Raw genomic sequence first — 13,746 nt, 5'->3', positions numbered from 1 at the left:
TTTGCATTGATGTTACCTAAGATTTCTTCATTACATTAGCACAATCTTATATTGAACTTGGTCACTGAATTCCCCAAGTGCTTTTTCTGGCCTCGATAAATTAAGGTAATTCTTCCCACCCTGTAACTTTTTCAGTTTAGATTTTAATATAAACTTAAAAGATTCATCTTGTCAGAGTCTTCATTTTCTCTGTATTGCAGGCTGTTTGGAGTGCATAACCCTGTTGTTCAGTGTGCTAGCTATCCATGTTGCGTGCCATCTACAAATTTAAGTTAATTGAAGCATTATTAAAATGTGGGGCAAAATAAGATCAAAGAGAATACACCTGGCATATAGTAAGTGATCTCTCTCCTAACAAATAATGCCTAATCTGAGTAAAACTTATTTCATGCAGATTGGTAGTATGGCAGATTTTGTCAAATATCATGACTATTTTTCAAACACATTAGGGTTCAAACTACCAAGAATATGAGGTTATCTGGTATGACTTGTCTACTTTTTCGTATTATACACATGACTGTTTACTAAGACTTAGAGGGCTACATTTTTAACAATTCACTCTGACCATTGTTGCCCAAAGATCTTAGCTCCAAAACTATCTGATCCATTTTGTCTCATCTCCTGTAGAGAACTTGTTTAAAATCTATATATTGTGAATTTTCCAGCTCTCCTTCTGCTCTTGGTTTGTAATTTCATTCCTTTGCAGTCAGAAAAGACACTTAGTATGATTTCAGTCTTAACTGTAAGATTTGTTTTGTGACCTAACATGTAATCTGCCCTGGAGAATGTCCCATTTGTGCTTTGGAAGAATGTGTGCTCTGCTGCTGAGGGGAGTGCTTTCTGTATGTCTGTTAGGTCCATTTGTTCTACAATATGTTCGAGGCTATGGTCTTCCTTATTGATATTCTGTCTCATGTTCCATCTGTTGCTGAAAGTGGGGTAGTGAAATCTCCTACTATTGTTGTGTTGCTGTTCTAGTTCTGCTTTCTATTTGTCAATGTTTATTTTATATATTTTTAAATATATATATAAATATACATATATGTTTTATATATCTGGTGTTGGGTGCATATATATAACTGTTACATGTTCTCAATTAATTGATCCTTTTATTACTATATAATGTCCTTCTTTGTCTCTTGTGACAGTTTTTGTCTTAAAGTCTATTTTATCTGATATAAATATAGCCACCTCTGCTCTCTGTTATTTACCATTTGCATGAAATAGCTTTTTCTAACTTTTTACTTTCAGCTTTTGTGTCCTTATATCTAGAGTGAATTTATTCTAGAAAGCATACAGCTGGGTCTTGTGCTTTGTTTGTCTGTTTGTTCATCCATTCAAACACTCAATGTCTTTTTCATTCTGGAGTTTAATTATTTAAATTTAAAATAATTATTGATAGAGAAGGATTTACTATTGCTTTTCTTTCTTTTGTGTTAGTCTTATTCTTTTATCTGTATCTTTCTCTCTTGGATGTCTGCCTTTCTGTTTGGCTGGTTTTTTGCATTGGTATGCTTTGAATTCTTTCTCTTTGTATGTGTGTTTGTAACTTCTATACATATTTTTTGTTGTCACTTGAGGTTAATGTAAAACAAGTTATAGTTATAATAGTCTATTTTTTATACCAGATACTAAAATTTACTGGAGAACTACATAAATTAAAGCATTATAGTATTGTGTAAGGATGATAGACCAATAGAAGAGAAAAAGGTCCCAGAAACAGGTGCACAGATATACAGACAATTATGACAAAAGTGACTCTGCAGATCAGAAAAGGAAAGGCTGACTTTTCAACAAATGATGTTTGCACATTTGGTTATTCATATGTGAAGAAATGAGGGGAGGCAGATGCGGTAATTGGTGGAATAGATAAGAGGGACTAAGAGTGCATTTATTTTGATGAGCGCTGAAATGTATATAGAATTGTTGAATCATTATATTGTACACTTGAAACTAATATACACTTATGTTAATTATACTTGAATAAAAACATCTATACAAATGCATAATATCAAACTACTTTATCTTTTTAAAGATTTTATTTATTCATGAGAGACAGAGAGAGAGAGAGAGAGGCAGAGACACAGGCAGAGGGAGAAGCAGGCTCCATGCAGGAGCCCAATGTGGGACTCGATCCCAGGACTCCAAGATCATGCCCTGGCCAAAGGCAGGTGCTAAACCACTGAGCCACCCAGGGATCTTATCAAACTACTTTAAATCGAACTATTTTATTAAATATTCAAGAGAATCTATAAAATAACATTTCGAGTCATAAAGCTCTTTAAATTATTTGATACTGTATTTCACAGCTAAAAAATGCAGCTAAAAAAAAGCTACTTCCTGATTTCCTGTAGCTTTTATTTATTTACTTTTGAAACCTTAGTGGAATTTCACTTACGGAACTGATTCATGCAAAGAACCACATTATGTCTTGAAGTTTTCATACTGATCTTTTCAGATACAGGAATTGAATCAGGGATTTTGTTATGATTGAACTCAAATACATTCGTTAACCATACTGTAAATGTCCATGTATCTATTGATGGATATATAAATATATAGTCTATGTATCTATTTGACTTATATTAGAAATATAAGCAATATGCCTCAAGATGTCTCTTCAAGCGTCATTTCCTCAAGATCTTCCTTGACAATGCAACCTAGAGTCACTCTGTTATTGTTACTTTCTTGATAGAATTTATATAAATACATTTATAGCAAAAGTCTCTTAAAATACAAGACTGTAGACTATCACAGAACTATCTTTTAAAAAAAGTATGGGGGGCATCCCTGGTGGCTCAGTGGTTTGGCTCTTGCCTTCAGCCCAGGTCATGATCCTGGGGCCCCAGGATTGAGTCCCACATCGGGCTCCCTGCGTGAAGCCTGCTTCTCCCTCTGCATCTCTGTCTCTCTCTGTCTCTGTCTTTCATGAATAAATAAATAAAATCTTTTAAAAAATAAAAATAAAAAAGTATGGGAACTTTTGCTGTAGATTTTATCATCTGTTTTTGTTTACATATCCTCAATGAATATATACCCTGCATCTCTTTATTCGTGGTCTAATTATTTAAAAGAATAGTAAGCAAATATTTTTTATTAGGTAATCGTGATAGGTATTGCTAGGTACTGGGGAGTGAAGATATTGATTAAAGCTGGAACTGCCTCAAAGTATTCCCTATTTACAATACTGGCTAAGTTTAAGACTAGTGGAAAGGCATATAACTGAAAGTCTTGGAAGGCTATAGAAGTACATCTGATTTTACATGGGAGTACAAAAGATTGAATCAGTCTGAGGATTAAGAAAGTTTTCCTGAGTATTGTCCACAATAGTAGTAATTCAAATACGAAGTGATTTTTAAATGTGTTCCCCATGTACGATGCCATTAGAACTTATGATCACACTTTTGTGTCAGCTTAGGTTCATTTATTATTTTAGATTGTTATCTCATTTTAAAACTGAAGAAAAGGAACATACGAGAGATTAAGTTATTTTCCCAAGATAACCCAGGGAGGGTGAAAAATCCGAGGCTAGAACTCAGAGGCCTCAGGTTTGGTCTTTTCCCCTACTCTTGCTTTCCCTTCAGTAACAAGTAATGCAATTGATACTACATTCTCTTAAACCCTACATCATAGTTCTCCAAGGCCACAAATGCACTGGTCTACAAATCAAACAACTGCCTAAATTCTACATAAGCAATGACCTCCAAAATGAAGAAATTTGTACCTAATATTTGTACCTGTCTGGTATTACATAATAAAGGGCAATAGATGATATTATCTTTGAGAATCTTTGAAAAACTTCACATAATACAAAACTGAAAATCATATATGATAATGTAGTAAAACCATATGGTTGAGCACTCACATAAAGTAGGAAAAAATGTATTTCAGAAAAGAAAGCATGAAGTTCTCTCTTCCTTGTTTCACTAGTATATCCAAGCTTTTTCTCTGTCAATAAACTCTGCATAGACTGTTTTCCCTGAAACAGCTTCTACTCTGCATGCATTCATTCGTTCAGTGTTAATTTAATAGCTAGAATGTTACAGATCTTAACAGTACAATAACTTAAGAATAATGACTAATAAAGAAATACTAAACAAAAAAAAAGAAATACTAAAGATCAGTGATAGAGTTTCTACTGAGCTAATCTCTACTTTTTTTTTCAGACCATAATAATTTATAAAACACATGAATTCAGAAAGAGTCCATGACTTTTACATTTGTATTTCCAGCATCCACAAGTCACTGTCCTACTAGCTTGTGTCTAATAAGTGTCTGGCTACTGACTGGATAGGAAGGTAGGATTTGGGGATGGTACTCAGTTTGGGTATGGAAGCTGTTTGTAAGAAGAGCTGCACAAGAGGCCTGCACTTATTCTCCACAGAGATTTTCTTCTGATCAGATGTAGCAGGTCTTATTTAAAGCCTCACACAGCCACTAGAGAGCACCAGTTGCCTAGCAGAACTGAAGGTCTGCCAGTGAGAATCCTTGCTAGAATACTGAAAAAGATAGCCTGATGGCAGCCTTTCATAAGCAGTCTGCAGATCTCAAGCCTAGACAGTCATTTGGAACACAAACTCATTACGTGGTGTGGTCTCACTCACTGACTCATGCTTTCTTTTAATAAATCTATTTTTAAAGCATACAAAAACAATCAAGTAACATTTGCTTAATATTTAATAATTATCTATATTGCTCTGGTTGGTCATAGCACTCTGTACTGCCACATGCTATTTATTAAGATCTGCTTTCATTCACTTTGGCTGTTAGACCGGCATAATGAATTATTCTTTTAAAATTTAGTTATTAGGATTAACTTTCCACCAAAAAATTAAAATTCTGAAAATTAAAGAAATTTAGATTTAGGATTTTTCTGTATTAAAATTGAATACTTCATGAGATATCTGAATACACATTTCAAGTTTATGAAAATAGTAACATCTAAAAATAGTAAACATCTATGCTATTGATTCATAATTCCATTAAAGTCAACTACTCTAAAACCAGTAATGAAATTATAGGGTTTTTTTAAATTTTATTATACGAGAAATATGTACACCACAAATAAACAAATTTTATTGGCTTATAAACATATTTACTTTCACAAATGTTAAGTAATAATAACTTAGAAAATTTCAAGTTGAAATACTCTCGGTGCCAACCTGCTTTGGACACCTTATACCAAATACCCTCCAACAGGCCTTACGACTCAAACAGTCCTATAAAATTAATTTTCTTTCTTTCTTTAAGCATTAAAAATTGGAATTAAGGAATTATATGTGAAGAATTTTGCCAAAGTCAGTCACACTAAAATCTGTGTAAACCTTGGTTAAGATGTCACATTTCAAGGGCGCCAAAGTGGCTCAGGTGGTTAAGGGGCTGACTTTTGGTTTCAGCTCAGGTCACGATCTCAGAGTCTGGAGATCAAGCTTCTCATCTAGTTCCATGTTCAGTGCAGAGTCAGCTAGACAGATTCCCTCTCTATCTCTCTCTCCTCCTCTACTCCTCCCCCTTTGCAACTCCCCCACTCATGCTCACATGCTCTCTCTCTCTCTCTAAAAAATAAATAAAATCTTTTCTGAAAAGTTCCATTTCAAAAATTCAGACAAATAAAAACATGTAATTTTTTTTAACTTTCTGAGAAGTCACTGTCCTAAATGATGTTGACTTCCTGTTTTATCGTCTACTGAGAAAACAAAGTGGAACATGCACTTTTAACATAGCTCAAGTTAACTAATGAAATTAATCTTATGGCTCATCTCATTACACCCAATTCCTTTTGCTCATGACATAATAGTCAAAAGACTGATGACCTGCCACCCACCTCCTCCATTCCCTGCCTTTGGAAACAGTGGCCTAATTGTAAACAGAAGCATTTAGGTCCACTAACCCAAACGGTGTGATGGGAAATATTACCAAAGAAGGAAGAAAGAGAAGTTATTAGCAGAGGTCTGAAACCAGCCAACTCAGATAATATTTAAATATTTTATATTGTTTTGAACTGAGATCAAAGGAGTAGTGAAAAAATAAACCTATGTTTAGTTCTAATTTATTCAGTATCCTGGAATTAGTCTACATTTTGTTTATTTATTGAAAAGGAAAAAGAAATTAGGACTATCCCAGGGAATGGAGACACATTTTGGCAATGGACTAATCACATATATGGAAGTACTTATTGGGGGAAATTAACGAAAGAAATATCACCAGCAAGTGAAATTTCAGTGCAGGCTTGTGAAAATAAGTCTCCATAAATCCTTAATTGCCAAATCAGATCACTTAGGAAACTACTTATTATAGCTACAAATATGACTAAAAGAAAACCACCCAAGAAAGTCAATGTGAAACAAAGAACTTTTACACAAATTTCACATGGGAAGATTAACAGTGGTAGAATCAGGGGAAGTTCTATATGTAGTGAAGGTAGTGATTTTGATATTAATGATATTACTACTATTAGTTCTCTAGCAGACAAAGGAAAAAATGAGTATTGAATATAGAATATAGCAATAGATTAATAATAATGACTTTGACAGAAGTTCCTGTGTGGTCCAGTCAGTTAAGCACCTGCCTTGGGCTCAAGTCTTGATCTCAAGGTCCTGGGATCGAGCCCTGCATTGGGATTCTTACTCAGGGAGGAATCTGCTTCTCTCTCTCCCTCTGCTCCTTCCCCATGCTTCTCTCTCTCTCTCTCTCTCTTTTTCTCTCTCTCTCCCTTCCTTCCTCTCACAAATAAGAAATCTTTGAAAAAAATAACAACCTTGGGAACATCAGAAAAATGATTTTAGATTTATCGAGAAGAATACAGCAGAAGAGCCAAGATATCTTTCCCCCAAAGAAGCAATACTGTGGTGTGTTCAATTATTGGAATTAAATAATAAAAACAATAGCAACAATGATAAAAAAAAAACACCATCTGGGTTTCAGCTGAATTTTAAATTTTGGAATAATCTGACTGGATGTGAAGACAACATTGTCAGGTAGATCTACCTAAAACCCATATAAAAGGCAGTGTATTCATCCTCACAGTATCTCAGCAGTCTACATACCACTGCCGCTTGAATTTTGCAAACTTAAATCATGATCAATGTTTGGCAGTTAACTGACACAAGACGAATCAATTTAATACAAACTGTATGAAAAATTTTGATTGCTGAGACTAGACTCCCTCTCAAGCTACTATCAATTTCATCTGCCCAGGAAAAAGGAGGGAAGGGGAGAGCAGAATATTTTTCAGCAAGTTCAATCTGGGCATATAATGAACCACTGAAAATGCGGTTTTTGAGAGCCACCAAGTCATGGTACCTTTCAAAGCAGAGTACAACTCAAAAGAATACATGGTGCCCAGGAGTTATAAGGCATCTGCATTTTATTTCTTGGAGCTGGTATCTGCCCACCAGCTCTGCAGTACCCGATTCTTTCCTGGGCACTTCTTTAGGTACAAATGCAAAGCCTAGAAGAAATCTGAACTATTCAGGGAAGTCCTTTCTGAATACTTTTTCTAGTATGACCATCTTCAATCTACTCACTTGTTCACTCACTATCATACACATACACCAATTTGTTCATTAATTCAACAAATAATGATTGAACGCCAATTATCTGCCTGTCAATGTTCTAGGCACTGGAAATACAGCAGTAAGCACAAGAAAACTGATACTGTCATGCCTCTTGTATTCAAATAGATGGATGGTAATAAACACAATGAAACAAAACAAGTATATAACAATTTAGCAAGGTGTGTAAGTGTCCTGAAGAAAAATAGAGCAAGATCCAGGGCACCTGGGTGGTGCAGTCAGTTAAGTGAAACTCTTGGTTTCAGCTCAGGTCATGATCTCAGAGTCATGAAATTGAGCCCTGTGTCAGGCTCGATGCTCAGAAGGGACTCTGCTTGAGATTCTCTCTATCCCTCTCCCTTAGCCCCTTCTCCCACTCATTCTCTCTCTCTCACTCTCTCTCTCTCTCTCTCTCCTCTCTCTCAAATAAGTAAATAAATTGTTAAAAGAAAAATAGAGCAAGATCCAATTATAAAAATAAAGGATTGCTTTTCAATTTCTGCAAGGGCAGAAGCAGAAAGATCCCAATTAATACCTTATTATAATAGCAGACAAGAGTTTGTGTGAGTTTGAAACAGTGATAGCAGTGAAAGTGGATTCTGTATGTATGAGGGAAGAACCCAAGGACTTATGGATAGGTTCAATGTAGAGCTCAAGAAAAAAGAAAAGAGACAGAGATAACTCAGTAGTTTTAGGTTCAGTTACTGGGATGAAAATACCACTAAATGAGATATGAAAAAAACTGGAGAATAATTTGGTATGAAGATTAGTTTTGAACATTTTAAGTTCATGGTACCTATTTGACATTGAAGTAGAGAGGATGAATAAACAGTTGATAGACAAGGATGGAATGTGGCAAAGAGATCATGGCTAAAAAACATAGGTTATAAGACTATGGATAGCATTAATGCCAACGGGTTAGATGGGGTCACCTAAGAAGTTGATGTAGATAGAGTATGTGAGAAAACAAAAGGGGATAAAAAAGGTTCTGCAGAAGAGACAGAAGGGATGTTCAGTGACCTGGAGGAGAGTTTCATGCAAGCCAAAAGAGAAAATGAGGGAGAGGAAGAGAGAGCATAGGGTGTGGGGAGGGAAGGGAGTCTACGGAGGGAGGGGATAGGGAGGAAGGGAGAGGAAAAGAAATCTACAAGGTCATAACCTGTTGATAGGTTAAGTGGATGAGAACAGAGAGAATCAGTCATTGGTTTTACAAAGTAAGGGTCAGTAGTGATCATAAAAGAGACAGTTTAAGGCAAAATACTATCAAAGCCTGTTTAAAGTTGTATATACCTTTACAATGAGACTTTTCAAAATGGCTTTATGTTATTCCCTAGCTACATAGATCTATTCAGGTGCTATACATGTATAATACAAACAGAAAAGTGTATTTAATTGCATAGGGATAGCCAAATGGGGCACCTGGGTGGCTCAGTGGTTGAACATCTGCCTTTGGCTCTGGTCATGGTCCTGGGGTCCTGGGATCAAGTCCTGCATTGGGCTCCCTGTGGGGAGCCTGCTTCTCACTCTGCCTATGTCTCTGCCTCTCTCTCTGTGTGTCTCTCATGAATAAATAAATAAAATATTTTTAAAAAATGAATGACCAAATGATATTAGTCAAGTCACAGAGCTGTGGCAGGGGACATCAATTTCACTAAGTCATGATGCATAGGAGATCCTGCTGTCACTAAAAGAATTTTACAATCCCAGTTCACTTGATGTTCTTATAGACACAAACATTTCAAGAAAAATAATTTTTTTGCTTCACTGGATTTCTTAAGGTACATTGGGTTCTATATTTATACTCTGTTAATATTCTCATTTTATCTTCTTTAAAATTAATTCTTTGACATATATTTTGTGTTAGGGTTTTCTTATACTAATAAGAGTTGCAAATGATAACCTCAGTTGAGCAGTTCTTTTTCTTGAACTTTTAATAAAATTATGAACTTCCAGTACCCCTAAAAAATACCCCTGAAATTTGTAACTTCTTGTTTCTAAGTAAGGAAGCTAAATTGACTTCCTATAAATTACGTAGCTTTTGTGGTGAAATAAAAGAAACATGTAAAGGAAACAGATGTGTAGGCGTTACATCCTTACTTAGTTGCAAATCAATTATGAGACTTTAATGAAAGTGAAAGGTGACTTTTCCTAAAACCTGGCCATTTGAAAAATTGTTTGAACATTGAAAGGAAGATTCTTAAACATATTATCTACAACTAGTTTCTCATTCAGCCCCTTTGCAAGGTTTATAATTAAATCTCTCCTTTTTACCATCTTATGTAATCATATCATTTTACAGTTGTATTTTTACAGGAAAAATGATTTACGTATGAGGCTTATATTTAAAATTAGAATGTAGACATCCAGGGCAAGAATCATGACAGTCACCTTTTTCACTTATGGTTCTTACTTTTCTGTTCTTTATTGAGAAGCATGGAACACTAGAGCTTCACAGTTGAAAGTCTGGATAAAGATATCTCCTATTTTATTCATTAATTTAATATTGGATATGCTCTGTTGTACTTCTGGACACTAGGTACTCATTGATTTTGCCATTCAATCATTCAATTCAGTATACCTACGATTTAAGCCAATCAGTCATTTGGTCAAAGAAAAAAATCATACATTTAAATAGGTATACAGCCTCAGCTATGATAGTCATAGATTTTGCCTTCTCAACATCTCCCTCCCTATTCCTTTGGAAAAATCATTTGCTCACATAATATGGTCTTGGGAGATTGTCAGCCAGAGTATACCATTCCTGTGGTTAAAATGATTATTTAAAAATAGACAAATGAAGCTGCAGTGAGATAAAATATGAATCTACACACTATGATCTCAGTAAATAGAACCATTTTTGCTTTTCTTTGGTATGAGTCATTTTTATATTTCTACAAATATGATAGGTTTCCTGCAAAATATTCATGTCCATGTATTTACTGAAGAGTCAAAGTATTCATTATAATCATCCCTCAAAAATGTCTGATTCAAGGAGGAGTTGGAAAAGCAGCTATTGTCAAGATATAGGTTGCAGAGAAATTCTGCATTTGCTCATTCCTTTGTAGTACTGCTCCTAGGGAGTAAAGGTTGTGTGTATCATTCAAAAAATAAACAGATCAAGGATGGAACTCTACTTTTTTGCTAAGATATATTCCTGATATTTCTTCATATTGTATTGAAGGTCCAGTTCCTCAAGAAACAGACCCTCAGATGGAGGTTTGCATACAAGATGTTAATTTGGAAGGTATTTCAAAATCAAAATCTGAGAAAGAGATACTTGTGCTGGGCAAAGGAAAACTTTGAACTGTGACTCAGTCCCAACAAAAGCTTTAGCAGATCCCATAGGGAAATCTGGAGCTGAGTGATTCCTTTAAATTTGCCCCCATAAGGGAGGAAGTCCAGGTTCTGTAGTCTCACATGAACCAGTCATTTGACTCAGTCAATTCCAACAGAGAGTGTGAACTTGAGAAGGTGGTACTCTTTGGCTGAAAGCTATACCATAGAGAATCAGCTAAAGCCTTCAGATGCTAACTCTTGGGCAGCTGAAGGAATGGGTGCTTCAGTCCAGAGTAGGGATACACCGCTGCATCCGCTGCAAATGGAAAGTCACTTTCTAAATCAAAAGGTAGGGAAGATGGGCCTTTTTCTTGACCAGACTCCTGTGTGGTATCTGGCTAGAACCATATAACCAAATGTCTATTAAAATACCTAGTTGAATATTTATTCTCCACCCTATTTAAGGCATACTGCACAATGTTGTCTGAATCAAAACATGAGGACTACCCCTGACTGTCTCCCTCTCTTACCTCCTCTCCTTAAATTCTCTCATCCAGTCAATCAGATGATTTTTACTAATCGTGTCTTTAATTCCATGACTTTCCTTCATCTCTACTACCACCATACTATTCTTGATCACAATCACCTCTCTCTGGCAGTGGTTACTACAGCCACCCTCTACTAGTCAGCCTGAATGATCCTTCTAAAAGTGAATATCTAATCTCAGGTAGTCCTCAGTTCATAATACTTTAGAGACTTCCCACTATGGTTAGAATAACTCTAGATTATTTAATTGCATTTATCTGGTTCTTTGTTTTTTCCTTCACTCTCAAGTCCCACTTTATTCCAGACTCCTGAATTTCTGTTAGTTCCTCTACTGGACTATCCTTCCTCTTATTTCTGAGACTTGCACTATTTGCTCCTATTTAAAAGCTTTTCTTCTGCCCTATTCACCTGGAAAATTTCTGCTCATTTCAACTCTTCATAGTAATGTTACTTTTTACATAAAACTACCCTGGCACTAAAGCACATTCCCCAATATCTTCCTCTTTAGCTCTTTTATGTTTTCTATCAAAATACAAAGCATATGTCATCATAATTACATGTTTAATGGTCTGGCCAGACATCAGCAGGTGGAGTTAAGACCTACAGAAAGCTACTCTTCAGGCAGCCCCAGTGGCTCAGTGGTTTAGCGCCGCCTTCAGCCCAGGGCATGATCCTAGAGACCTGGATGGAGCCCCGTGTAGGGATCCCTGCATGGAGTCTGCTTCTCCCTCTGCCTGTGTCTCTGTCTTTCTCTCCATGTGTCTCTCATGAATAAATAAATAAAAATATTTTAAAAATAAAAAAAGAAAGCTACCTGTCACAAAATCAACACGAACATTAAGAAAAATTGTCAATAGCAACTTTCACAAGGTGCTGGAAATTAACCAAAGAGTTGCAAAAATCTAAAATAATGTATTCAAGAAATCGATGAATCTGAAAAAGAAGAGTGATGTTTGCAGCATTTTGATTTGCTCTTTTCCCATCCCCTTCTTCTCAGTTTCACACTAATCTTGAAAACCAAGAGTCTCACAACCACAGTAGCTGTGGAAAACAGTAGCTTAACAGTAACAGAAGGGGCAGAAAGAATTTGGAAGTTCTCAAACAAAAACTCTCAAAGTAGTCATTTGTTGAACTATCTGGCATCTTTCAGGAAATTTTTGCTTATAGGGTATGTCTTTATTTGACCTGAAATCATCAAACAGAGCTTGCTCAGTGCAAATAGATATTCTCCAAGGCAGAATTTATCAAAATTTGTCAAAAACCATTGACCCCCGTTGCTGAACATTGTTGCTGCCCAAAGTGGCAGTAACAGTGGGGAAAGGAAAGATTGACAAAAATTATGAGGAAAATTTGGGGGATGAAGGGCTTTGAAGAGATCTAACATATTGCTAGGAATACAGAATGCTCTACACTTGTGCAGGGTAGTGTACATACCCAAGAAAGACCTAAGTAAGCCCTAAATTCTCATCTGACTGAGCCTAAGTCTTTGCAAAAGCAGAGACTAAAGGCAAACATTTTAGACTAGCTGTTTCAACTACTTTCAAAGGACTAAAGCAAACATACTTAAAGATCTAAAAGGTATAGGAGGATGATGATTAGCTGGTTTCTTATTAGAAAACATGTAGGCAAGAGGACAATGGGTGACGTATTCATAATCCAAAGTACTAAAAGAAATGTCACTCAAGAATTCTATATTCATAAAAGGTATCTTTCTAAAATAAAAGAGAAAGACATTTCCAGATAAATAGAAATTAGGAGAATTTATTGCAATCAGACCTTCCCTACAAGAATGCTGAAGAGAGTCTTTCAGGTTGGAATGAAAAACACTAGAAAGTAATTTGGATTCACATGAAAAAAATAAGACAATTGGTAAAGATAACTATATGAGTAAATATAAAAGGCAGCATAAATATATTTTTGGATCATGGACTAATTTTCTCCTGTCTTATTTTAAAGACAATTGCATAAGACAATAATAAAAGTTTGTGCTGTTGTATAATTTGTGCAGATGTTTAATGTACACAGATGTAACCTATATGATAACAATAGCACAAAGGGAAGGAGAGGGGACAGAGCTATAGAAAGGCAAAGTTTTTGGATACTACTGAAAGTAAATTTGTATTAACTGGAACTGGATTGTTATAAATTAGAATGTTAATCATAATCTTCAGGGCAACCATTAAGAAAATAACTGAAAGGCAGCCCAGGTGGCTCAGCGGTTTGGTGCTGCCTTCGGCCCAGGGTGTGATCCTGGAGACCCAGGATCGAGTCCCACGTTGGGCTTCCTGCATGGAGCCTGTTTCTCCCTCTGCCTGGGTTTCTGCCTGTGTGTGTGTGTGTGTGTGTGTGTATGTGTGTCTCATGAATAAAT

The sequence above is a fragment of the Nyctereutes procyonoides genome, unplaced genomic scaffold (assembly GCF_905146905.1).
Source record: "Nyctereutes procyonoides isolate TBG_1078 unplaced genomic scaffold, NYPRO_anot_genome, whole genome shotgun sequence".
Classification (NCBI taxonomy): domain Eukaryota; kingdom Metazoa; phylum Chordata; class Mammalia; order Carnivora; family Canidae; genus Nyctereutes; species Nyctereutes procyonoides.
Note: the sequence above shows the minus strand (reverse complement) of the source record.